Below are 27,252 nucleotides of genomic sequence, written 5' to 3'. Positions count from 1 at the left end.
TGGACTTTGTATTAGGATTGCCTAGATCAACAAGGGGTAATGACTCCATCTTTGTTGTGGTTGATAGATTCTCTAAGATGGCTCATTTTATTCCTCGCCACAAAACTGACGATGCATCTCATATTGCTAATATGTTCTTCAAAGAAATTGTCCGTCTGCATGGCCTGCCTAAAACTATTGTCAGTGATAGAGATGTGAAATTCTTGAGTTACTTTTGGAAGACTTTGTGGTCCAAACTAGGCACTAGGTTATTATTCTCCACCACTAGTCATCCACAAAGCGATGGACAAACTGAAGTTGTCAATCGCACACTTGGCACTCTACTTCGGGCCTTGATTAACAAGAATCTTAAGACTTGGGAAGAGTGCCTCCCTCATGTTGAATTCGCCTACAATCGAACTGTGCATAGTGCCACACAATACTCCCCCTTTGAGATTGTTTATGGCTTCAACCCCGTCACCCCCCTTGATTTGGTGCCCTTACCTTCCTCTGACCACACAAGCTTAGATGGGAAAAAGAAAGCTGATTCTGTGCGCAGGTTACATGAGGCCGTCCGAGCAAACATTGAGAAGCGTACGCAGCAATACATCCAGCAAGCCAACAACCACCGTCGCAAGATGATTTTTGAGCCTGGAGATTGGGTTTGGCTACACTTGAGGAACGAGCGATTTCCCAAGCAACGCCAAAGCAAATTGTCCCCAAGAGGTGATGGACCATTTCGGGTACTCCAACGAGTCAATGACAACGCATACAAGTTGGAGCTACCTGGGGAGTACACTGTTAGTGCAACCTTCAACGTCGCGGACCTAAGCCCATTTCTTGACGAGGAGGATCCAGATTTGAGGGCAAATCCTTCTCAAGAGGAGAGGACTGATGTGTGCACGAGTCTCAGCCCACGCAATAACCCAGTCCGAGTTCCATTGGGCCCAGTCACACGTGCACGGGCCAAGCTCTTCAAAGAATCACTCCAAGCCCTGGTTCGAGTCGTCCAAGACCAACATGGAGTTCACAAAGATATTGAGGGCTTAGAGAGAGACAATCAAGCCATTTGCACCATGATCCAAGCCCACGAAGACTCAAGTGGGCCTTCAAGAGGACCGGCCCTATAGGGCCTTAGCCTTAGTATTTGATAGATTGGATTAATTTGTCTTCATAGCTCATTGGGCCGGCCCATCTTGGACACCAAGATGGCCGAACTCTTTGCCATTGTTTCCTTAGGTTTTCTTAGTCACTTTGGCCTATAAATAGGCTTGCTTTGTAAGGTTTTAGGGTAGTCGTTTTATCAATAAAATTGGTTTAATTCGTTCCTTCTTCTAAGAAGAGAGTTCGAGCACTTTAACTTGCTTTGGCAAGGGTTATTGAGCAATCTTGCGTCCTGTCCTCGATTGTTCATCCGACCTATTCCCCTGGAGTATTCACATTCATCGGAGTGTCGTCTACCACATAAATCAAATCGTGTCGTCCGTTTGATTCTAGGTCCCGCGATCCAAGCGTTGGACAACCTTGCTAGATCCTTGGGCAAACGTGCTACGTGTCTCGAAACAAGTTGATCGAGGAACGTATCAGGACACTTTGGTGTCACCAAGACCTTGTGTGCTTTACAGGAACATTTCTGTTGGCCACGCATGAGGCGGGATGTAGAGCGAGTGGTGTCACGCTGCATCACCTGTCACCGTGCCAAGTCCAAGCTCCAACCTTTCAGTTTGTATACACCTCTACCTATCCCTTCAGCACCATGGGTACACACTTTTGCACGATGGCAAACGTAAGGTCCTTACACCTCTCACACCTGCACAAGTTTATGAGGACCAACTACTATTGCAAAGGGAGTGTGAACGAGACCGTCAAAGGAGGAAACTAAAGGCAGTCGACCCTGGTAAAGGATCCACGTCTACGAGTGAGCCATCAACCAAGGGTCAAGGGAGCACACCTAGGGGTATACATGACAAATCACCTACCGCACCTACCACTAGGAAGCACAACATGATTATTAAGGCTAAAGATGTTAGAAAAGTGGTGAACTCTAATCAGCCTATACTTCTCATGATTTGCAAGCATGTGCTCTTGGATGTTGCTGAGCTCGACAAGGCGTTGCCTGCGAGCATAGTTGCTCTTTTGCAAGAATTTGAGGATGTTTTCCCTGACGAGGTCCCTGATGGCTTACCACCCATTCGGGGAATTGAACACCAAATCGACCTCATTCCTGGAGCACCATTGCCCAACAAACCTGCTTACCGCATGGGCCCTGAGGAGACCAAGGAGCTTCAAAGGCAAGTTGATGGCCTCTTAGGTAAGGGTTGGGTAAAGGAAAGTCTAAGTCCTTGCGCTGTGCCTATGATACTTGTTCCCAAAAAGGACGGTACTTGGCGCATGTGCACTGACTGTCGGGCTGTGAACGCTATCACTGTCAAATATCGTCATCCCATTCCTAGACTTGATGATATGCTTGATGAACTCGATGGTGCCATTATTTTCACCAAAATAGACTTAAGGAGCGGCTATCATCAAATTCGGATGAAAGAGGGCGACGAGTTGAAAACAGCCTTCAAAACCAAACATGGTCTCTATGAGTGGCTAGTCATGCCTTTTGGCTTAACTAATGCCCCTAGCACCTTCATGCGACTAATGAACCATGTGTTGAGACACTTTATTGGCAAGTTTGTCATTGTTTACTTTGATGACATCCTGATCTATAGTCATAGTGAGCATGAGCACCTAGAGCATGTGAGATTAGTTCTTGAGACACTTCGACAGGCGCATCTTTACGCCAACCTCAAGAAGTGCACCTTTTGTACTAACGAGCTTGTGTTTTTAGGCTATGTGGTAAGTTCGCAGGGCATCAAGGTGGACAAATCCAAGATTGAGGCCATCGAGCAATGGCCAACTCCCACATCCGTCCCTGACGTGCGCAGCTTTCTTGGATTGGCGGGCTTTTACCGGCGCTTTGTCAAAGATTTTAGCACCATTGCCGCCCCGTTGACCGCCGTGACAAAGAAGAATGACAAGTTCCACTGGGGAGTATCACAAGAACAAGCATTTCTCGCCCTCAAGGACACACTCACACATGCACCTGTGTTAGCATTACCAAATTTTCACAAGACTTTTGAAATTGAATGTGATGCTTCTGGTGTAGGTATTGGAGCGGTCCTCATGCAAGACAAGAGGCCTTGTGCCTTCTTCAGTGAGAAACTGGGGGGAGCTGCATTAAACTACCCCACGTACGACAAGGAGTTGTACGCTTTAGTGAGGGCTTTGGAGACTTGGCAACACTATCTTCGCCCTCGGGAGTTCGTGATACACACTGATCACGAGTCATTGAAGTACCTCAAGGGACAACCCAAGTTAAGCAAGCGACATGCCAAATGGGTAAGCTTCATTGACACCTTTTCGTATGTCATTAAGTATAAGACTGGCAAAACGAATGTAGTGGCTGATGCATTATCACGTAGACATTCGTTGCTTGCCCTTCTGGATGCCAAGTTACTAGGGTTCGAAATGGTTAAGGAACTCTACACAAATGATCATGACTTTGGTGATATCTATGTTGCTTGTGTTAAGAACCCGCATGGAAAATACTTCTTGCATGATGGATTTCTATTCCATGTAGATAAACTGTGTGTACCTAATTCTTCCATTCGTGATCTTTTGATTCGAGAGGCACATAGTGGTGGTCTCATGGGCCACTTTGGCATCACCAAGACTCTGGCCATGTTGCAAGAGCACTTTTACTGGCCTCATATGCGTAGAGATGTTGAACGCATGGTTGGTAGATGTGCTACTTGTCACCAGGCAAAGTCTAAGACAAATCCATATGGCTTGTATACCCCATTACCTATCCCTCACCATCCTTGGGTTGATTTGTCTATGGACTTTGTATTAGGATTGCCTAGATCAACAAGGGGTAATGACTCCATCTTTGTTGTGGTTGATAGATTCTCTAAGATGGCTCATTTTATTCCTCGCCACAAAACTGACGATGCATCTCATATTGCTAATATGTTCTTCAAAGAAATTGTCCGTCTGCATGGCCTGCCTAAAACTATTGTCAGTGATAGAGATGTGAAATTCTTGAGTTACTTTTGGAAGACTTTGTGGTCCAAACTAGGCACTAGGTTATTATTCTCCACCACTAGTCATCCACAAAGCGATGGACAAACTGAAGTTGTCAATCGCACACTTGGCACTCTACTTCGGGCCTTGATTAACAAGAATCTTAAGACTTGGGAAGAGTGCCTCCCTCATGTTGAATTCGCCTACAATCGAACTGTGCATAGTGCCACACAATACTCCCCCTTTGAGATTGTTTATGGCTTCAACCCCGTCACCCCCCTTGATTTGGTGCCCTTACCTTCCTCTGACCACACAAGCTTAGATGGGAAAAAGAAAGCTGATTCTGTGCGCAGGTTACATGAGGCCGTCCGAGCAAACATTGAGAAGCGTACGCAGCAATACATCCAGCAAGCCAACAACCACCGTCGCAAGATGATTTTTGAGCCTGGAGATTGGGTTTGGCTACACTTGAGGAACGAGCGATTTCCCAAGCAACGCCAAAGCAAATTGTCCCCAAGAGGTGATGGACCATTTCGGGTACTCCAACGAGTCAATGACAACGCATACAAGTTGGAGCTACCTGGGGAGTACACTGTTAGTGCAACCTTCAACGTCGCGGACCTAAGCCCATTTCTTGACGAGGAGGATCCAGATTTGAGGGCAAATCCTTCTCAAGAGGAGAGGACTGATGTGTGCACGAGTCTCAGCCCACGCAATAACCCAGTCCGAGTTCCATTGGGCCCAGTCACACGTGCACGGGCCAAGCTCTTCAAAGAATCACTCCAAGCCCTGGTTCGAGTCGTCCAAGACCAACATGGAGTTCACAAAGATATTGAGGGCTTAGAGAGAGACAATCAAGCCATTTGCACCATGATCCAAGCCCACGAAGACTCAAGTGGGCCTTCAAGAGGACCGGCCCTATAGGGCCTTAGCCTTAGTATTTGATAGATTGGATTAATTTGTCTTCATAGCTCATTGGGCCGGCCCATCTTGGACACCAAGATGGCCGAACTCTTTGCCATTGTTTCCTTAGGTTTTCTTAGTCACTTTGGCCTATAAATAGGCTTGCTTTGTAAGGTTTTAGGGTAGTCGTTTTATCAATAAAATTGGTTTAATTCGTTCCTTCTTCTAAGAAGAGAGTTCGAGCACTTTAACTTGCTTTGGCAAGGGTTATTGAGCAATCTTGCGTCCTGTCCTCGATTGTTCATCCGACCTATTCCCCTGGAGTATTCACATTCATCGGAGTGTCGTCTACCACATAAATCAAATCGTGTCGTCCGTATGATTCTAGGTCCCGCGATCCAAGCGTTGGACAACCTTGCTAGATCCTTGGGCAAACGTGCTACGTGTCTCGAAACAAGTTGATCGAGGAACGTATCAGGACACTTTGGTGTCACCAAGACCTTGTGTGCTTTACAGGAACATTTCTGTTGGCCACGCATGAGGCGGGATGTAGAGCGAGTGGTGTCACGCTGCATCACCTGTCACCGTGCCAAGTCCAAGCTCCAACCTTTCAGTTTGTATACACCTCTACCTATCCCTTCAGCACCATGGGTACACACTTTTGCACGATGGCAAACGTAAGGTCCTTACACCTCTCACACCTGCACAAGTTTATGAGGACCAACTACTATTGCAAAGGGAGTGTGAACGAGACCGTCAAAGGAGGAAACTAAAGGCAGTCGACCCTGGTAAAGGATCCACGTCTACGAGTGAGCCATCAACCAAGGGTCAAGGGAGCACACCTAGGGGTATACATGACAAATCACCTACCGCACCTACCACTAGGAAGCACAACATGATTATTAAGGCTAAAGATGTTAGAAAAGTGGTGAACTCTAATCAGCCTATACTTCTCATGATTTGCAAGCATGTGCTCTTGGATGTTGCTGAGCTCGACAAGGCGTTGCCTGCGAGCATAGTTGCTCTTTTGCAAGAATTTGAGGATGTTTTCCCTGACGAGGTCCCTGATGGCTTACCACCCATTCGGGGAATTGAACACCAAATCGACCTCATTCCTGGAGCACCATTGCCCAACAAACCTGCTTACCGCATGGGCCCTGAGGAGACCAAGGAGCTTCAAAGGCAAGTTGATGGCCTCTTAGGTAAGGGTTGGGTAAAGGAAAGTCTAAGTCCTTGCGCTGTGCCTATGATACTTGTTCCCAAAAAGGACGGTACTTGGCGCATGTGCACTGACTGTCGGGCTGTGAACGCTATCACTGTCAAATATCGTCATCCCATTCCTAGACTTGATGATATGCTTGATGAACTCGATGGTGCCATTATTTTCACCAAAATAGACTTAAGGAGCGGCTATCATCAAATTCGGATGAAAGAGGGCGACGAGTTGAAAACAGCCTTCAAAACCAAACATGGTCTCTATGAGTGGCTAGTCATGCCTTTTGGCTTAACTAATGCCCCTAGCACCTTCATGCGACTAATGAACCATGTGTTGAGACACTTTATTGGCAAGTTTGTCATTGTTTACTTTGATGACATCCTGATCTATAGTCATAGTGAGCATGAGCACCTAGAGCATGTGAGATTAGTTCTTGAGACACTTCGACAGGCGCATCTTTACGCCAACCTCAAGAAGTGCACCTTTTGTACTAACGAGCTTGTGTTTTTAGGCTATGTGGTAAGTTCGCAGGGCATCAAGGTGGACAAATCCAAGATTGAGGCCATCGAGCAATGGCCAACTCCCACATCCGTCCCTGACGTGCGCAGCTTTCTTGGATTGGCGGGCTTTTACCGGCGCTTTGTCAAAGATTTTAGCACCATTGCCGCCCCGTTGACCGCCGTGACAAAGAAGAATGACAAGTTCCACTGGGGAGTATCACAAGAACAAGCATTTCTCGCCCTCAAGGACACACTCACACATGCACCTGTGTTAGCATTACCAAATTTTCACAAGACTTTTGAAATTGAATGTGATGCTTCTGGTGTAGGTATTGGAGCGGTCCTCATGCAAGACAAGAGGCCTTGTGCCTTCTTCAGTGAGAAACTGGGGGGAGCTGCATTAAACTACCCCACGTACGACAAGGAGTTGTACGCTTTAGTGAGGGCTTTGGAGACTTGGCAACACTATCTTCGCCCTCGGGAGTTCGTGATACACACTGATCACGAGTCATTGAAGTACCTCAAGGGACAACCCAAGTTAAGCAAGCGACATGCCAAATGGGTAAGCTTCATTGACACCTTTTCGTATGTCATTAAGTATAAGACTGGCAAAACGAATGTAGTGGCTGATGCATTATCACGTAGACATTCGTTGCTTGCCCTCCTGGATGCCAAGTTACTAGGGTTCGAAATGGTTAAGGAACTCTACACAAATGATCATGACTTTGGTGATATCTATGTTGCTTGTGTTAAGAACCCGCATGGAAAATACTTCTTGCATGATGGATTTCTATTCCATGTAGATAAACTGTGTGTACCTAATTCTTCCATTCGTGATCTTTTGATTCGAGAGGCACATAGTGGTGGTCTCATGGGCCACTTTGGCATCACCAAGACTCTGGCCATGTTGCAAGAGCACTTTTACTGGCCTCATATGCGTAGAGATGTTGAACGCATGGTTGGTAGATGTGCTACTTGTCACCAGGCAAAGTCTAAGACAAATCCATATGGCTTGTATACCCCATTACCTATCCCTCACCATCCTTGGGTTGATTTGTCTATGGACTTTGTATTAGGATTGCCTAGATCAACAAGGGGTAATGACTCCATCTTTGTTGTGGTTGATAGATTCTCTAAGATGGCTCATTTTATTCCTCGCCACAAAACTGACGATGCATCTCATATTGCTAATATGTTCTTCAAAGAAATTGTCCGTCTGCATGGCCTGCCTAAAACTATTGTCAGTGATAGAGATGTGAAATTCTTGAGTTACTTTTGGAAGACTTTGTGGTCCAAACTAGGCACTAGGTTATTATTCTCCACCACTAGTCATCCACAAAGCGATGGACAAACTGAAGTTGTCAATCGCACACTTGGCACTCTACTTCGGGCCTTGATTAACAAGAATCTTAAGACTTGGGAAGAGTGCCTCCCTCATGTTGAATTCGCCTACAATCGAACTGTGCATAGTGCCACACAATACTCCCCCTTTGAGATTGTTTATGGCTTCAACCCCGTCACCCCCCTTGATTTGGTGCCCTTACCTTCCTCTGACCACACAAGCTTAGATGGGAAAAAGAAAGCTGATTCTGTGCGCAGGTTACATGAGGCCGTCCGAGCAAACATTGAGAAGCGTACGCAGCAATACATCCAGCAAGCCAACAACCACCGTCGCAAGATGATTTTTGAGCCTGGAGATTGGGTTTGGCTACACTTGAGGAACGAGCGATTTCCCAAGCAACGCCAAAGCAAATTGTCCCCAAGAGGTGATGGACCATTTCGGGTACTCCAACGAGTCAATGACAACGCATACAAGTTGGAGCTACCTGGGGAGTACACTGTTAGTGCAACCTTCAACGTCGCGGACCTAAGCCCATTTCTTGACGAGGAGGATCCAGATTTGAGGGCAAATCCTTCTCAAGAGGAGAGGACTGATGTGTGCACGAGTCTCAGCCCACGCAATAACCCAGTCCGAGTTCCATTGGGCCCAGTCACACGTGCACGGGCCAAGCTCTTCAAAGAATCACTCCAAGCCCTGGTTCGAGTCGTCCAAGACCAACATGGAGTTCACAAAGATATTGAGGGCTTAGAGAGAGACAATCAAGCCATTTGCACCATGATCCAAGCCCACGAAGACTCAAGTGGGCCTTCAAGAGGACCGGCCCTATAGGGCCTTAGCCTTAGTATTTGATAGATTGGATTAATTTGTCTTCATAGCTCATTGGGCCGGCCCATCTTGGACACCAAGATGGCCGAACTCTTTGCCATTGTTTCCTTAGGTTTTCTTAGTCACTTTGGCCTATAAATAGGCTTGCTTTGTAAGGTTTTAGGGTAGTCGTTTTATCAATAAAATTGGTTTAATTCGTTCCTTCTTCTAAGAAGAGAGTTCGAGCACTTTAACTTGCTTTGGCAAGGGTTATTGAGCAATCTTGCGTCCTGTCCTCGATTGTTCATCCGACCTATTCCCCTGGAGTATTCACATTCATCGGAGTGTCGTCTACCACATAAATCAAATCGTGTCGTCCGTATGATTCTAGGTCCCGCGATCCAAGCGTTGGACAACCTTGCTAGATCCTTGGGCAAACGTGCTACGTGTCTCGAAACAAGTTGATCGAGGAACGTATCAGGACACTTTGGTGTCACCAAGACCTTGTGTGCTTTACAGGAACATTTCTGTTGGCCACGCATGAGGCGGGATGTAGAGCGAGTGGTGTCACGCTGCATCACCTGTCACCGTGCCAAGTCCAAGCTCCAACCTTTCAGTTTGTATACACCTCTACCTATCCCTTCAGCACCATGGGTACACACTTTTGCACGATGGCAAACGTAAGGTCCTTACACCTCTCACACCTGCACAAGTTTATGAGGACCAACTACTATTGCAAAGGGAGTGTGAACGAGACCGTCAAAGGAGGAAACTAAAGGCAGTCGACCCTGGTAAAGGATCCACGTCTACGAGTGAGCCATCAACCAAGGGTCAAGGGAGCACACCTAGGGGTATACATGACAAATCACCTACCGCACCTACCACTAGGAAGCACAACATGATTATTAAGGCTAAAGATGTTAGAAAAGTGGTGAACTCTAATCAGCCTATACTTCTCATGATTTGCAAGCATGTGCTCTTGGATGTTGCTGAGCTCGACAAGGCGTTGCCTGCGAGCATAGTTGCTCTTTTGCAAGAATTTGAGGATGTTTTCCCTGACGAGGTCCCTGATGGCTTACCACCCATTCGGGGAATTGAACACCAAATCGACCTCATTCCTGGAGCACCATTGCCCAACAAACCTGCTTACCGCATGGGCCCTGAGGAGACCAAGGAGCTTCAAAGGCAAGTTGATGGCCTCTTAGGTAAGGGTTGGGTAAAGGAAAGTCTAAGTCCTTGCGCTGTGCCTATGATACTTGTTCCCAAAAAGGACGGTACTTGGCGCATGTGCACTGACTGTCGGGCTGTGAACGCTATCACTGTCAAATATCGTCATCCCATTCCTAGACTTGATGATATGCTTGATGAACTCGATGGTGCCATTATTTTCACCAAAATAGACTTAAGGAGCGGCTATCATCAAATTCGGATGAAAGAGGGCGACGAGTTGAAAACAGCCTTCAAAACCAAACATGGTCTCTATGAGTGGCTAGTCATGCCTTTTGGCTTAACTAATGCCCCTAGCACCTTCATGCGACTAATGAACCATGTGTTGAGACACTTTATTGGCAAGTTTGTCATTGTTTACTTTGATGACATCCTGATCTATAGTCATAGTGAGCATGAGCACCTAGAGCATGTGAGATTAGTTCTTGAGACACTTCGACAGGCGCATCTTTACGCCAACCTCAAGAAGTGCACCTTTTGTACTAACGAGCTTGTGTTTTTAGGCTATGTGGTAAGTTCGCAGGGCATCAAGGTGGACAAATCCAAGATTGAGGCCATCGAGCAATGGCCAACTCCCACATCCGTCCCTGACGTGCGCAGCTTTCTTGGATTGGCGGGCTTTTACCGGCGCTTTGTCAAAGATTTTAGCACCATTGCCGCCCCGTTGACCGCCGTGACAAAGAAGAATGACAAGTTCCACTGGGGAGTATCACAAGAACAAGCATTTCTCGCCCTCAAGGACACACTCACACATGCACCTGTGTTAGCATTACCAAATTTTCACAAGACTTTTGAAATTGAATGTGATGCTTCTGGTGTAGGTATTGGAGCGGTCCTCATGCAAGACAAGAGGCCTTGTGCCTTCTTCAGTGAGAAACTGGGGGGAGCTGCATTAAACTACCCCACGTACGACAAGGAGTTGTACGCTTTAGTGAGGGCTTTGGAGACTTGGCAACACTATCTTCGCCCTCGGGAGTTCGTGATACACACTGATCACGAGTCATTGAAGTACCTCAAGGGACAACCCAAGTTAAGCAAGCGACATGCCAAATGGGTAAGCTTCATTGACACCTTTTCGTATGTCATTAAGTATAAGACTGGCAAAACGAATGTAGTGGCTGATGCATTATCACGTAGACATTCGTTGCTTGCCCTCCTGGATGCCAAGTTACTAGGGTTCGAAATGGTTAAGGAACTCTACACAAATGATCATGACTTTGGTGATATCTATGTTGCTTGTGTTAAGAACCCGCATGGAAAATACTTCTTGCATGATGGATTTCTATTCCATGTAGATAAACTGTGTGTACCTAATTCTTCCATTCGTGATCTTTTGATTCGAGAGGCACATAGTGGTGGTCTCATGGGCCACTTTGGCATCACCAAGACTCTGGCCATGTTGCAAGAGCACTTTTACTGGCCTCATATGCGTAGAGATGTTGAACGCATGGTTGGTAGATGTGCTACTTGTCACCAGGCAAAGTCTAAGACAAATCCATATGGCTTGTATACCCCATTACCTATCCCTCACCATCCTTGGGTTGATTTGTCTATGGACTTTGTATTAGGATTGCCTAGATCAACAAGGGGTAATGACTCCATCTTTGTTGTGGTTGATAGATTCTCTAAGATGGCTCATTTTATTCCTCGCCACAAAACTGACGATGCATCTCATATTGCTAATATGTTCTTCAAAGAAATTGTCCGTCTGCATGGCCTGCCTAAAACTATTGTCAGTGATAGAGATGTGAAATTCTTGAGTTACTTTTGGAAGACTTTGTGGTCCAAACTAGGCACTAGGTTATTATTCTCCACCACTAGTCATCCACAAAGCGATGGACAAACTGAAGTTGTCAATCGCACACTTGGCACTCTACTTCGGGCCTTGATTAACAAGAATCTTAAGACTTGGGAAGAGTGCCTCCCTCATGTTGAATTCGCCTACAATCGAACTGTGCATAGTGCCACACAATACTCCCCCTTTGAGATTGTTTATGGCTTCAACCCCGTCACCCCCCTTGATTTGGTGCCCTTACCTTCCTCTGACCACACAAGCTTAGATGGGAAAAAGAAAGCTGATTCTGTGCGCAGGTTACATGAGGCCGTCCGAGCAAACATTGAGAAGCGTACGCAGCAATACATCCAGCAAGCCAACAACCACCGTCGCAAGATGATTTTTGAGCCTGGAGATTGGGTTTGGCTACACTTGAGGAACGAGCGATTTCCCAAGCAACGCCAAAGCAAATTGTCCCCAAGAGGTGATGGACCATTTCGGGTACTCCAACGAGTCAATGACAACGCATACAAGTTGGAGCTACCTGGGGAGTACACTGTTAGTGCAACCTTCAACGTCGCGGACCTAAGCCCATTTCTTGACGAGGAGGATCCAGATTTGAGGGCAAATCCTTCTCAAGAGGAGAGGACTGATGTGTGCACGAGTCTCGGCCCACGCAATAACCCAGTCCGAGTTCCATTGGGCCCAGTCACACGTGCACGGGCCAAGCTCTTCAAAGAATCACTCCAAGCCCTGGTTCGAGTCGTCCAAGACCAACATGGAGTTCACAAAGATATTGAGGGCTTAGAGAGAGACAATCAAGCCATTTGCACCATGATCCAAGCCCACGAAGACTCAAGTGGGCCTTCAAGAGGACCGGCCCTATAGGGCCTTAGCCTTAGTATTTGATAGATTGGATTAATTTGTCTTCATAGCTCATTGGGCCGGCCCATCTTGGACACCAAGATGGCCGAACTCTTTGCCATTGTTTCCTTAGGTTTTCTTAGTCACTTTGGCCTATAAATAGGCTTGCTTTGTAAGGTTTTAGGGTAGTCGTTTTATCAATAAAATTGGTTTAATTCGTTCCTTCTTCTAAGAAGAGAGTTCGAGCACTTTAACTTGCTTTGGCAAGGGTTATTGAGCAATCTTGCGTCCTGTCCTCGATTGTTCATCCGACCTATTCCCCTGGAGTATTCACATTCATCGGAGTGTCGTCTACCACATAAATCAAATCGTGTCGTCCGTATGATTCTAGGTCCCGCGATCCAAGCGTTGGACAACCTTGCTAGATCCTTGGGCAAACGTGCTACGTGTCTCGAAACAAGTTGATCGAGGAACGTATCAGGACACTTTGGTGTCACCAAGACCTTGTGTGCTTTACAGGAACATTTCTGTTGGCCACGCATGAGGCGGGATGTAGAGCGAGTGGTGTCACGCTGCATCACCTGTCACCGTGCCAAGTCCAAGCTCCAACCTTTCAGTTTGTATACACCTCTACCTATCCCTTCAGCACCATGGGTACACACTTTTGCACGATGGCAAACGTAAGGTCCTTACACCTCTCACACCTGCACAAGTTTATGAGGACCAACTACTATTGCAAAGGGAGTGTGAACGAGACCGTCAAAGGAGGAAACTAAAGGCAGTCGACCCTGGTAAAGGATCCACGTCTACGAGTGAGCCATCAACCAAGGGTCAAGGGAGCACACCTAGGGGTATACATGACAAATCACCTACCGCACCTACCACTAGGAAGCACAACATGATTATTAAGGCTAAAGATGTTAGAAAAGTGGTGAACTCTAATCAGCCTATACTTCTCATGATTTGCAAGCATGTGCTCTTGGATGTTGCTGAGCTCGACAAGGCGTTGCCTGCGAGCATAGTTGCTCTTTTGCAAGAATTTGAGGATGTTTTCCCTGACGAGGTCCCTGATGGCTTACCACCCATTCGGGGAATTGAACACCAAATCGACCTCATTCCTGGAGCACCATTGCCCAACAAACCTGCTTACCGCATGGGCCCTGAGGAGACCAAGGAGCTTCAAAGGCAAGTTGATGGCCTCTTAGGTAAGGGTTGGGTAAAGGAAAGTCTAAGTCCTTGCGCTGTGCCTATGATACTTGTTCCCAAAAAGGACGGTACTTGGCGCATGTGCACTGACTGTCGGGCTGTGAACGCTATCACTGTCAAATATCGTCATCCCATTCCTAGACTTGATGATATGCTTGATGAACTCGATGGTGCCATTATTTTCACCAAAATAGACTTAAGGAGCGGCTATCATCAAATTCGGATGAAAGAGGGCGACGAGTTGAAAACAGCCTTCAAAACCAAACATGGTCTCTATGAGTGGCTAGTCATGCCTTTTGGCTTAACTAATGCCCCTAGCACCTTCATGCGACTAATGAACCATGTGTTGAGACACTTTATTGGCAAGTTTGTCATTGTTTACTTTGATGACATCCTGATCTATAGTCATAGTGAGCATGAGCACCTAGAGCATGTGAGATTAGTTCTTGAGACACTTCGACAGGCGCATCTTTACGCCAACCTCAAGAAGTGCACCTTTTGTACTAACGAGCTTGTGTTTTTAGGCTATGTGGTAAGTTCGCAGGGCATCAAGGTGGACAAATCCAAGATTGAGGCCATCGAGCAATGGCCAACTCCCACATCCGTCCCTGACGTGCGCAGCTTTCTTGGATTGGCGGGCTTTTACCGGCGCTTTGTCAAAGATTTTAGCACCATTGCCGCCCCGTTGACCGCCGTGACAAAGAAGAATGACAAGTTCCACTGGGGAGTATCACAAGAACAAGCATTTCTCGCCCTCAAGGACACACTCACACATGCACCTGTGTTAGCATTACCAAATTTTCACAAGACTTTTGAAATTGAATGTGATGCTTCTGGTGTAGGTATTGGAGCGGTCCTCATGCAAGACAAGAGGCCTTGTGCCTTCTTCAGTGAGAAACTGGGGGGAGCTGCATTAAACTACCCCACGTACGACAAGGAGTTGTACGCTTTAGTGAGGGCTTTGGAGACTTGGCAACACTATCTTCGCCCTCGGGAGTTCGTGATACACACTGATCACGAGTCATTGAAGTACCTCAAGGGACAACCCAAGTTAAGCAAGCGACATGCCAAATGGGTAAGCTTCATTGACACCTTTTCGTATGTCATTAAGTATAAGACTGGCAAAACGAATGTAGTGGCTGATGCATTATCACGTAGACATTCGTTGCTTGCCCTCCTGGATGCCAAGTTACTAGGGTTCGAAATGGTTAAGGAACTCTACACAAATGATCATGACTTTGGTGATATCTATGTTGCTTGTGTTAAGAACCCGCATGGAAAATACTTCTTGCATGATGGATTTCTATTCCATGTAGATAAACTGTGTGTACCTAATTCTTCCATTCGTGATCTTTTGATTCGAGAGGCACATAGTGGTGGTCTCATGGGCCACTTTGGCATCACCAAGACTCTGGCCATGTTGCAAGAGCACTTTTACTGGCCTCATATGCGTAGAGATGTTGAACGCATGGTTGGTAGATGTGCTACTTGTCACCAGGCAAAGTCTAAGACAAATCCATATGGCTTGTATACCCCATTACCTATCCCTCACCATCCTTGGGTTGATTTGTCTATGGACTTTGTATTAGGATTGCCTAGATCAACAAGGGGTAATGACTCCATCTTTGTTGTGGTTGATAGATTCTCTAAGATGGCTCATTTTATTCCTCGCCACAAAACTGACGATGCATCTCATATTGCTAATATGTTCTTCAAAGAAATTGTCCGTCTGCATGGCCTGCCTAAAACTATTGTCAGTGATAGAGATGTGAAATTCTTGAGTTACTTTTGGAAGACTTTGTGGTCCAAACTAGGCACTAGGTTATTATTCTCCACCACTAGTCATCCACAAAGCGATGGACAAACTGAAGTTGTCAATCGCACACTTGGCACTCTACTTCGGGCCTTGATTAACAAGAATCTTAAGACTTGGGAAGAGTGCCTCCCTCATGTTGAATTCGCCTACAATCGAACTGTGCATAGTGCCACACAATACTCCCCCTTTGAGATTGTTTATGGCTTCAACCCCGTCACCCCCCTTGATTTGGTGCCCTTACCTTCCTCTGACCACACAAGCTTAGATGGGAAAAAGAAAGCTGATTCTGTGCGCAGGTTACATGAGGCCGTCCGAGCAAACATTGAGAAGCGTACGCAGCAATACATCCAGCAAGCCAACAACCACCGTCGCAAGATGATTTTTGAGCCTGGAGATTGGGTTTGGCTACACTTGAGGAACGAGCGATTTCCCAAGCAACGCCAAAGCAAATTGTCCCCAAGAGGTGATGGACCATTTCGGGTACTCCAACGAGTCAATGACAACGCATACAAGTTGGAGCTACCTGGGGAGTACACTGTTAGTGCAACCTTCAACGTCGCGGACCTAAGCCCATTTCTTGACGAGGAGGATCCAGATTTGAGGGCAAATCCTTCTCAAGAGGAGAGGACTGATGTGTGCACGAGTCTCGGCCCACGCAATAACCCAGTCCGAGTTCCATTGGGCCCAGTCACACGTGCACGGGCCAAGCTCTTCAAAGAATCACTCCAAGCCCTGGTTCGAGTCGTCCAAGACCAACATGGAGTTCACAAAGATATTGAGGGCTTAGAGAGAGACAATCAAGCCATTTGCACCATGATCCAAGCCCACGAAGACTCAAGTGGGCCTTCAAGAGGACCGGCCCTATAGGGCCTTAGCCTTAGTATTTGATAGATTGGATTAATTTGTCTTCATAGCTCATTGGGCCGGCCCATCTTGGACACCAAGATGGCCGAACTCTTTGCCATTGTTTCCTTAGGTTTTCTTAGTCACTTTGGCCTATAAATAGGCTTGCTTTGTAAGGTTTTAGGGTAGTCGTTTTATCAATAAAATTGGTTTAATTCGTTCCTTCTTCTAAGAAGAGAGTTCGAGCACTTTAACTTGCTTTGGCAAGGGTTATTGAGCAATCTTGCGTCCTGTCCTCGATTGTTCATCCGACCTATTCCCCTGGAGTATTCACATTCATCGGAGTGTCGTCTACCACATAAATCAAATCGTGTCGTCCGTATGATTCTAGGTCCCGCGATCCAAGCGTTGGACAACCTTGCTAGATCCTTGGGCAAACGTGCTACGTGTCTCGAAACAAGTTGATCGAGGAACGTATCAGGACACTTTGGTGTCACCAAGACCTTGTGTGCTTTACAGGAACATTTCTGTTGGCCACGCATGAGGCGGGATGTAGAGCGAGTGGTGTCACGCTGCATCACCTGTCACCGTGCCAAGTCCAAGCTCCAACCTTTCAGTTTGTATACACCTCTACCTATCCCTTCAGCACCATGGGTACACACTTTTGCACGATGGCAAACGTAAGGTCCTTACACCTCTCACACCTGCACAAGTTTATGAGGACCAACTACTATTGCAAAGGGAGTGTGAACGAGACCGTCAAAGGAGGAAACTAAAGGCAGTCGACCCTGGTAAAGGATCCACGTCTACGAGTGAGCCATCAACCAAGGGTCAAGGGAGCACACCTAGGGGTATACATGACAAATCACCTACCGCACCTACCACTAGGAAGCACAACATGATTATTAAGGCTAAAGATGTTAGAAAAGTGGTGAACTCTAATCAGCCTATACTTCTCATGATTTGCAAGCATGTGCTCTTGGATGTTGCTGAGCTCGACAAGGCGTTGCCTGCGAGCATAGTTGCTCTTTTGCAAGAATTTGAGGATGTTTTCCCTGACGAGGTCCCTGATGGCTTACCACCCATTCGGGGAATTGAACACCAAATCGACCTCATTCCTGGAGCACCATTGCCCAACAAACCTGCTTACCGCATGGGCCCTGAGGAGACCAAGGAGCTTCAAAGGCAAGTTGATGGCCTCTTAGGTAAGGGTTGGGTAAAGGAAAGTCTAAGTCCTTGCGCTGTGCCTATGATACTTGTTCCCAAAAAGGACGGTACTTGGCGCATGTGCACTGACTGTCGGGCTGTGAACGCTATCACTGTCAAATATCGTCATCCCATTCCTAGACTTGATGATATGCTTGATGAACTCGATGGTGCCATTATTTTCACCAAAATAGACTTAAGGAGCGGCTATCATCAAATTCGGATGAAAGAGGGCGACGAGTTGAAAACAGCCTTCAAAACCAAACATGGTCTCTATGAGTGGCTAGTCATGCCTTTTGGCTTAACTAATGCCCCTAGCACCTTCATGCGACTAATGAACCATGTGTTGAGACACTTTATTGGCAAGTTTGTCATTGTTTACTTTGATGACATCCTGATCTATAGTCATAGTGAGCATGAGCACCTAGAGCATGTGAGATTAGTTCTTGAGACACTTCGACAGGCGCATCTTTACGCCAACCTCAAGAAGTGCACCTTTTGTACTAACGAGCTTGTGTTTTTAGGCTATGTGGTAAGTTCGCAGGGCATCAAGGTGGACAAATCCAAGATTGAGGCCATCGAGCAATGGCCAACTCCCACATCCGTCCCTGACGTGCGCAGCTTTCTTGGATTGGCGGGCTTTTACCGGCGCTTTGTCAAAGATTTTAGCACCATTGCCGCCCCGTTGACCGCCGTGACAAAGAAGAATGACAAGTTCCACTGGGGAGTATCACAAGAACAAGCATTTCTCGCCCTCAAGGACACACTCACACATGCACCTGTGTTAGCATTACCAAATTTTCACAAGACTTTTGAAATTGAATGTGATGCTTCTGGTGTAGGTATTGGAGCGGTCCTCATGCAAGACAAGAGGCCTTGTGCCTTCTTCAGTGAGAAACTGGGGGGAGCTGCATTAAACTACCCCACGTACGACAAGGAGTTGTACGCTTTAGTGAGGGCTTTGGAGACTTGGCAACACTATCTTCGCCCTCGGGAGTTCGTGATACACACTGATCACGAGTCATTGAAGTACCTCAAGGGACAACCCAAGTTAAGCAAGCGACATGCCAAATGGGTAAGCTTCATTGACACCTTTTCGTATGTCATTAAGTATAAGACTGGCAAAACGAATGTAGTGGCTGATGCATTATCACGTAGACATTCGTTGCTTGCCCTTCTGGATGCCAAGTTACTAGGGTTCGAAATGGTTAAGGAACTCTACACAAATGATCATGACTTTGGTGATATCTATGTTGCTTGTGTTAAGAACCCGCATGGAAAATACTTCTTGCATGATGGATTTCTATTCCATGTAGATAAACTGTGTGTACCTAATTCTTCCATTCGTGATCTTTTGATTCGAGAGGCACATAGTGGTGGTCTCATGGGCCACTTTGGCATCACCAAGACTCTGGCCATGTTGCAAGAGCACTTTTACTGGCCTCATATGCGTAGAGATGTTGAACGCATGGTTGGTAGATGTGCTACTTGTCACCAGGCAAAGTCTAAGACAAATCCATATGGCTTGTATACCCCATTACCTATCCCTCACCATCCTTGGGTTGATTTGTCTATGGACTTTGTATTAGGATTGCCTAGATCAACAAGGGGTAATGACTCCATCTTTGTTGTGGTTGATAGATTCTCTAAGATGGCTCATTTTATTCCTCGCCACAAAACTGACGATGCATCTCATATTGCTAATATGTTCTTCAAAGAAATTGTCCGTCTGCATGGCCTGCCTAAAACTATTGTCAGTGATAGAGATGTGAAATTCTTGAGTTACTTTTGGAAGACTTTGTGGTCCAAACTAGGCACTAGGTTATTATTCTCCACCACTAGTCATCCACAAAGCGATGGACAAACTGAAGTTGTCAATCGCACACTTGGCACTCTACTTCGGGCCTTGATTAACAAGAATCTTAAGACTTGGGAAGAGTGCCTCCCTCATGTTGAATTCGCCTACAATCGAACTGTGCATAGTGCCACACAATACTCCCCCTTTGAGATTGTTTATGGCTTCAACCCCGTCACCCCCCTTGATTTGGTGCCCTTACCTTCCTCTGACCACACAAGCTTAGATGGGAAAAAGAAAGCTGATTCTGTGCGCAGGTTACATGAGGCCGTCCGAGCAAACATTGAGAAGCGTACGCAGCAATACATCCAGCAAGCCAACAACCACCGTCGCAAGATGATTTTTGAGCCTGGAGATTGGGTTTGGCTACACTTGAGGAACGAGCGATTTCCCAAGCAACGCCAAAGCAAATTGTCCCCAAGAGGTGATGGACCATTTCGGGTACTCCAACGAGTCAATGACAACGCATACAAGTTGGAGCTACCTGGGGAGTACACTGTTAGTGCAACCTTCAACGTCGCGGACCTAAGCCCATTTCTTGACGAGGAGGATCCAGATTTGAGGGCAAATCCTTCTCAAGAGGAGAGGACTGATGTGTGCACGAGTCTCGGCCCACGCAATAACCCAGTCCGAGTTCCATTGGGCCCAGTCACACGTGCACGGGCCAAGCTCTTCAAAGAATCACTCCAAGCCCTGGTTCGAGTCGTCCAAGACCAACATGGAGTTCACAAAGATATTGAGGGCTTAGAGAGAGACAATCAAGCCATTTGCACCATGATCCAAGCCCACGAAGACTCAAGTGGGCCTTCAAGAGGACCGGCCCTATAGGGCCTTAGCCTTAGTATTTGATAGATTGGATTAATTTGTCTTCATAGCTCATTGGGCCGGCCCATCTTGGACACCAAGATGGCCGAACTCTTTGCCATTGTTTCCTTAGGTTTTCTTAGTCACTTTGGCCTATAAATAGGCTTGCTTTGTAAGGTTTTAGGGTAGTCGTTTTATCAATAAAATTGGTTTAATTCGTTCCTTCTTCTAAGAAGAGAGTTCGAGCACTTTAACTTGCTTTGGCAAGGGTTATTGAGCAATCTTGCGTCCTGTCCTCGATTGTTCATCCGACCTATTCCCCTGGAGTATTCACATTCATCGGAGTGTCGTCTACCACATAAATCAAATCGTGTCGTCCGTATGATTCTAGGTCCCGCGATCCAAGCGTTGGACAACCTTGCTAGATCCTTGGGCAAACGTGCTACGTGTCTCGAAACAAGTTGATCGAGGAACGTATCAGGACACTTTGGTGTCACCAAGACCTTGTGTGCTTTACAGGAACATTTCTGTTGGCCACGCATGAGGCGGGATGTAGAGCGAGTGGTGTCACGCTGCATCACCTGTCACCGTGCCAAGTCCAAGCTCCAACCTTTCAGTTTGTATACACCTCTACCTATCCCTTCAGCACCATGGGTACACACTTTTGCACGATGGCAAACGTAAGGTCCTTACACCTCTCACACCTGCACAAGTTTATGAGGACCAACTACTATTGCAAAGGGAGTGTGAACGAGACCGTCAAAGGAGGAAACTAAAGGCAGTCGACCCTGGTAAAGGATCCACGTCTACGAGTGAGCCATCAACCAAGGGTCAAGGGAGCACACCTAGGGGTATACATGACAAATCACCTACCGCACCTACCACTAGGAAGCACAACATGATTATTAAGGCTAAAGATGTTAGAAAAGTGGTGAACTCTAATCAGCCTATACTTCTCATGATTTGCAAGCATGTGCTCTTGGATGTTGCTGAGCTCGACAAGGCGTTGCCTGCGAGCATAGTTGCTCTTTTGCAAGAATTTGAGGATGTTTTCCCTGACGAGGTCCCTGATGGCTTACCACCCATTCGGGGAATTGAACACCAAATCGACCTCATTCCTGGAGCACCATTGCCCAACAAACCTGCTTACCGCATGGGCCCTGAGGAGACCAAGGAGCTTCAAAGGCAAGTTGATGGCCTCTTAGGTAAGGGTTGGGTAAAGGAAAGTCTAAGTCCTTGCGCTGTGCCTATGATACTTGTTCCCAAAAAGGACGGTACTTGGCGCATGTGCACTGACTGTCGGGCTGTGAACGCTATCACTGTCAAATATCGTCATCCCATTCCTAGACTTGATGATATGCTTGATGAACTCGATGGTGCCATTATTTTCACCAAAATAGACTTAAGGAGCGGCTATCATCAAATTCGGATGAAAGAGGGCGACGAGTTGAAAACAGCCTTCAAAACCAAACATGGTCTCTATGAGTGGCTAGTCATGCCTTTTGGCTTAACTAATGCCCCTAGCACCTTCATGCGACTAATGAACCATGTGTTGAGACACTTTATTGGCAAGTTTGTCATTGTTTACTTTGATGACATCCTGATCTATAGTCATAGTGAGCATGAGCACCTAGAGCATGTGAGATTAGTTCTTGAGACACTTCGACAGGCGCATCTTTACGCCAACCTCAAGAAGTGCACCTTTTGTACTAACGAGCTTGTGTTTTTAGGCTATGTGGTAAGTTCGCAGGGCATCAAGGTGGACAAATCCAAGATTGAGGCCATCGAGCAATGGCCAACTCCCACATCCGTCCCTGACGTGCGCAGCTTTCTTGGATTGGCGGGCTTTTACCGGCGCTTTGTCAAAGATTTTAGCACCATTGCCGCCCCGTTGACCGCCGTGACAAAGAAGAATGACAAGTTCCACTGGGGAGTATCACAAGAACAAGCATTTCTCGCCCTCAAGGACACACTCACACATGCACCTGTGTTAGCATTACCAAATTTTCACAAGACTTTTGAAATTGAATGTGATGCTTCTGGTGTAGGTATTGGAGCGGTCCTCATGCAAGACAAGAGGCCTTGTGCCTTCTTCAGTGAGAAACTGGGGGGAGCTGCATTAAACTACCCCACGTACGACAAGGAGTTGTACGCTTTAGTGAGGGCTTTGGAGACTTGGCAACACTATCTTCGCCCTCGGGAGTTCGTGATACACACTGATCACGAGTCATTGAAGTACCTCAAGGGACAACCCAAGTTAAGCAAGCGACATGCCAAATGGGTAAGCTTCATTGACACCTTTTCGTATGTCATTAAGTATAAGACTGGCAAAACGAATGTAGTGGCTGATGCATTATCACGTAGACATTCGTTGCTTGCCCTTCTGGATGCCAAGTTACTAGGGTTCGAAATGGTTAAGGAACTCTACACAAATGATCATGACTTTGGTGATATCTATGTTGCTTGTGTTAAGAACCCGCATGGAAAATACTTCTTGCATGATGGATTTCTATTCCATGTAGATAAACTGTGTGTACCTAATTCTTCCATTCGTGATCTTTTGATTCGAGAGGCACATAGTGGTGGTCTCATGGGCCACTTTGGCATCACCAAGACTCTGGCCATGTTGCAAGAGCACTTTTACTGGCCTCATATGCGTAGAGATGTTGAACGCATGGTTGGTAGATGTGCTACTTGTCACCAGGCAAAGTCTAAGACAAATCCATATGGCTTGTATACCCCATTACCTATCCCTCACCATCCTTGGGTTGATTTGTCTATGGACTTTGTATTAGGATTGCCTAGATCAACAAGGGGTAATGACTCCATCTTTGTTGTGGTTGATAGATTCTCTAAGATGGCTCATTTTATTCCTCGCCACAAAACTGACGATGCATCTCATATTGCTAATATGTTCTTCAAAGAAATTGTCCGTCTGCATGGCCTGCCTAAAACTATTGTCAGTGATAGAGATGTGAAATTCTTGAGTTACTTTTGGAAGACTTTGTGGTCCAAACTAGGCACTAGGTTATTATTCTCCACCACTAGTCATCCACAAAGCGATGGACAAACTGAAGTTGTCAATCGCACACTTGGCACTCTACTTCGGGCCTTGATTAACAAGAATCTTAAGACTTGGGAAGAGTGCCTCCCTCATGTTGAATTCGCCTACAATCGAACTGTGCATAGTGCCACACAATACTCCCCCTTTGAGATTGTTTATGGCTTCAACCCCGTCACCCCCCTTGATTTGGTGCCCTTACCTTCCTCTGACCACACAAGCTTAGATGGGAAAAAGAAAGCTGATTCTGTGCGCAGGTTACATGAGGCCGTCCGAGCAAACATTGAGAAGCGTACGCAGCAATACATCCAGCAAGCCAACAACCACCGTCGCAAGATGATTTTTGAGCCTGGAGATTGGGTTTGGCTACACTTGAGGAACGAGCGATTTCCCAAGCAACGCCAAAGCAAATTGTCCCCAAGAGGTGATGGACCATTTCGGGTACTCCAACGAGTCAATGACAACGCATACAAGTTGGAGCTACCTGGGGAGTACACTGTTAGTGCAACCTTCAACGTCGCGGACCTAAGCCCATTTCTTGACGAGGAGGATCCAGATTTGAGGGCAAATCCTTCTCAAGAGGAGAGGACTGATGTGTGCACGAGTCTCGGCCCACGCAATAACCCAGTCCGAGTTCCATTGGGCCCAGTCACACGTGCACGGGCCAAGCTCTTCAAAGAATCACTCCAAGCCCTGGTTCGAGTCGTCCAAGACCAACATGGAGTTCACAAAGATATTGAGGGCTTAGAGAGAGACAATCAAGCCATTTGCACCATGATCCAAGCCCACGAAGACTCAAGTGGGCCTTCAAGAGGACCGGCCCTATAGGGCCTTAGCCTTAGTATTTGATAGATTGGATTAATTTGTCTTCATAGCTCATTGGGCCGGCCCATCTTGGACACCAAGATGGCCGAACTCTTTGCCATTGTTTCCTTAGGTTTTCTTAGTCACTTTGGCCTATAAATAGGCTTGCTTTGTAAGGTTTTAGGGTAGTCGTTTTATCAATAAAATTGGTTTAATTCGTTCCTTCTTCTAAGAAGAGAGTTCGAGCACTTTAACTTGCTTTGGCAAGGGTTATTGAGCAATCTTGCGTCCTGTCCTCGATTGTTCATCCGACCTATTCCCCTGGAGTATTCACATTCATCGGAGTGTCGTCTACCACATAAATCAAATCGTGTCGTCCGTATGATTCTAGGTCCCGCGATCCAAGCGTTGGACAACCTTGCTAGATCCTTGGGCAAACGTGCTACGTGTCTCGAAACAAGTTGATCGAGGAACGTATCAGGACACTTTGGTGTCACCAAGACCTTGTGTGCTTTACAGGAACATTTCTGTTGGCCACGCATGAGGCGGGATGTAGAGCGAGTGGTGTCACGCTGCATCACCTGTCACCGTGCCAAGTCCAAGCTCCAACCTTTCAGTTTGTATACACCTCTACCTATCCCTTCAGCACCATGGGTACACACTTTTGCACGATGGCAAACGTAAGGTCCTTACACCTCTCACACCTGCACAAGTTTATGAGGACCAACTACTATTGCAAAGGGAGTGTGAACGAGACCGTCAAAGGAGGAAACTAAAGGCAGTCGACCCTGGTAAAGGATCCACGTCTACGAGTGAGCCATCAACCAAGGGTCAAGGGAGCACACCTAGGGGTATACATGACAAATCACCTACCGCACCTACCACTAGGAAGCACAACATGATTATTAAGGCTAAAGATGTTAGAAAAGTGGTGAACTCTAATCAGCCTATACTTCTCATGATTTGCAAGCATGTGCTCTTGGATGTTGCTGAGCTCGACAAGGCGTTGCCTGCGAGCATAGTTGCTCTTTTGCAAGAATTTGAGGATGTTTTCCCTGACGAGGTCCCTGATGGCTTACCACCCATTCGGGGAATTGAACACCAAATCGACCTCATTCCTGGAGCACCATTGCCCAACAAACCTGCTTACCGCATGGGCCCTGAGGAGACCAAGGAGCTTCAAAGGCAAGTTGATGGCCTCTTAGGTAAGGGTTGGGTAAAGGAAAGTCTAAGTCCTTGCGCTGTGCCTATGATACTTGTTCCCAAAAAGGACGGTACTTGGCGCATGTGCACTGACTGTCGGGCTGTGAACGCTATCACTGTCAAATATCGTCATCCCATTCCTAGACTTGATGATATGCTTGATGAACTCGATGGTGCCATTATTTTCACCAAAATAGACTTAAGGAGCGGCTATCATCAAATTCGGATGAAAGAGGGCGACGAGTTGAAAACAGCCTTCAAAACCAAACATGGTCTCTATGAGTGGCTAGTCATGCCTTTTGGCTTAACTAATGCCCCTAGCACCTTCATGCGACTAATGAACCATGTGTTGAGACACTTTATTGGCAAGTTTGTCATTGTTTACTTTGATGACATCCTGATCTATAGTCATAGTGAGCATGAGCACCTAGAGCATGTGAGATTAGTTCTTGAGACACTTCGACAGGCGCATCTTTACGCCAACCTCAAGAAGTGCACCTTTTGTACTAACGAGCTTGTGTTTTTAGGCTATGTGGTAAGTTCGCAGGGCATCAAGGTGGACAAATCCAAGATTGAGGCCATCGAGCAATGGCCAACTCCCACATCCGTCCCTGACGTGCGCAGCTTTCTTGGATTGGCGGGCTTTTACCGGCGCTTTGTCAAAGATTTTAGCACCATTGCCGCCCCGTTGACCGCCGTGACAAAGAAGAATGACAAGTTCCACTGGGGAGTATCACAAGAACAAGCATTTCTCGCCCTCAAGGACACACTCACACATGCACCTGTGTTAGCATTACCAAATTTTCACAAGACTTTTGAAATTGAATGTGATGCTTCTGGTGTAGGTATTGGAGCGGTCCTCATGCAAGACAAGAGGCCTTGTGCCTTCTTCAGTGAGAAACTGGGGGGAGCTGCATTAAACTACCCCACGTACGACAAGGAGTTGTACGCTTTAGTGAGGGCTTTGGAGACTTGGCAACACTATCTTCGCCCTCGGGAGTTCGTGATACACACTGATCACGAGTCATTGAAGTACCTCAAGGGACAACCCAAGTTAAGCAAGCGACATGCCAAATGGGTAAGCTTCATTGACACCTTTTCGTATGTCATTAAGTATAAGACTGGCAAAACGAATGTAGTGGCTGATGCATTATCACGTAGACATTCGTTGCTTGCCCTCCTGGATGCCAAGTTACTAGGGTTCGAAATGGTTAAGGAACTCTACACAAATGATCATGACTTTGGTGATATCTATGTTGCTTGTGTTAAGAACCCGCATGGAAAATACTTCTTGCATGATGGATTTCTATTCCATGTAGATAAACTGTGTGTACCTAATTCTTCCATTCGTGATCTTTTGATTCGAGAGGCACATAGTGGTGGTCTCATGGGCCACTTTGGCATCACCAAGACTCTGGCCATGTTGCAAGAGCACTTTTACTGGCCTCATATGCGTAGAGATGTTGAACGCATGGTTGGTAGATGTGCTACTTGTCACCAGGCAAAGTCTAAGACAAATCCATATGGCTTGTATACCCCATTACCTATCCCTCACCATCCTTGGGTTGATTTGTCTATGGACTTTGTATTAGGATTGCCTAGATCAACAAGGGGTAATGACTCCATCTTTGTTGTGGTTGATAGATTCTCTAAGATGGCTCATTTTATTCCTCGCCACAAAACTGACGATGCATCTCATATTGCTAATATGTTCTTCAAAGAAATTGTCCGTCTGCATGGCCTGCCTAAAACTATTGTCAGTGATAGAGATGTG

The sequence above is a fragment of the Coffea arabica genome, chromosome 10e, assembly GCF_036785885.1.
Source record: "Coffea arabica cultivar ET-39 chromosome 10e, Coffea Arabica ET-39 HiFi, whole genome shotgun sequence".
Taxonomy (NCBI): Eukaryota; Viridiplantae; Streptophyta; class Magnoliopsida; order Gentianales; family Rubiaceae; genus Coffea; species Coffea arabica.
Note: the sequence above shows the minus strand (reverse complement) of the source record.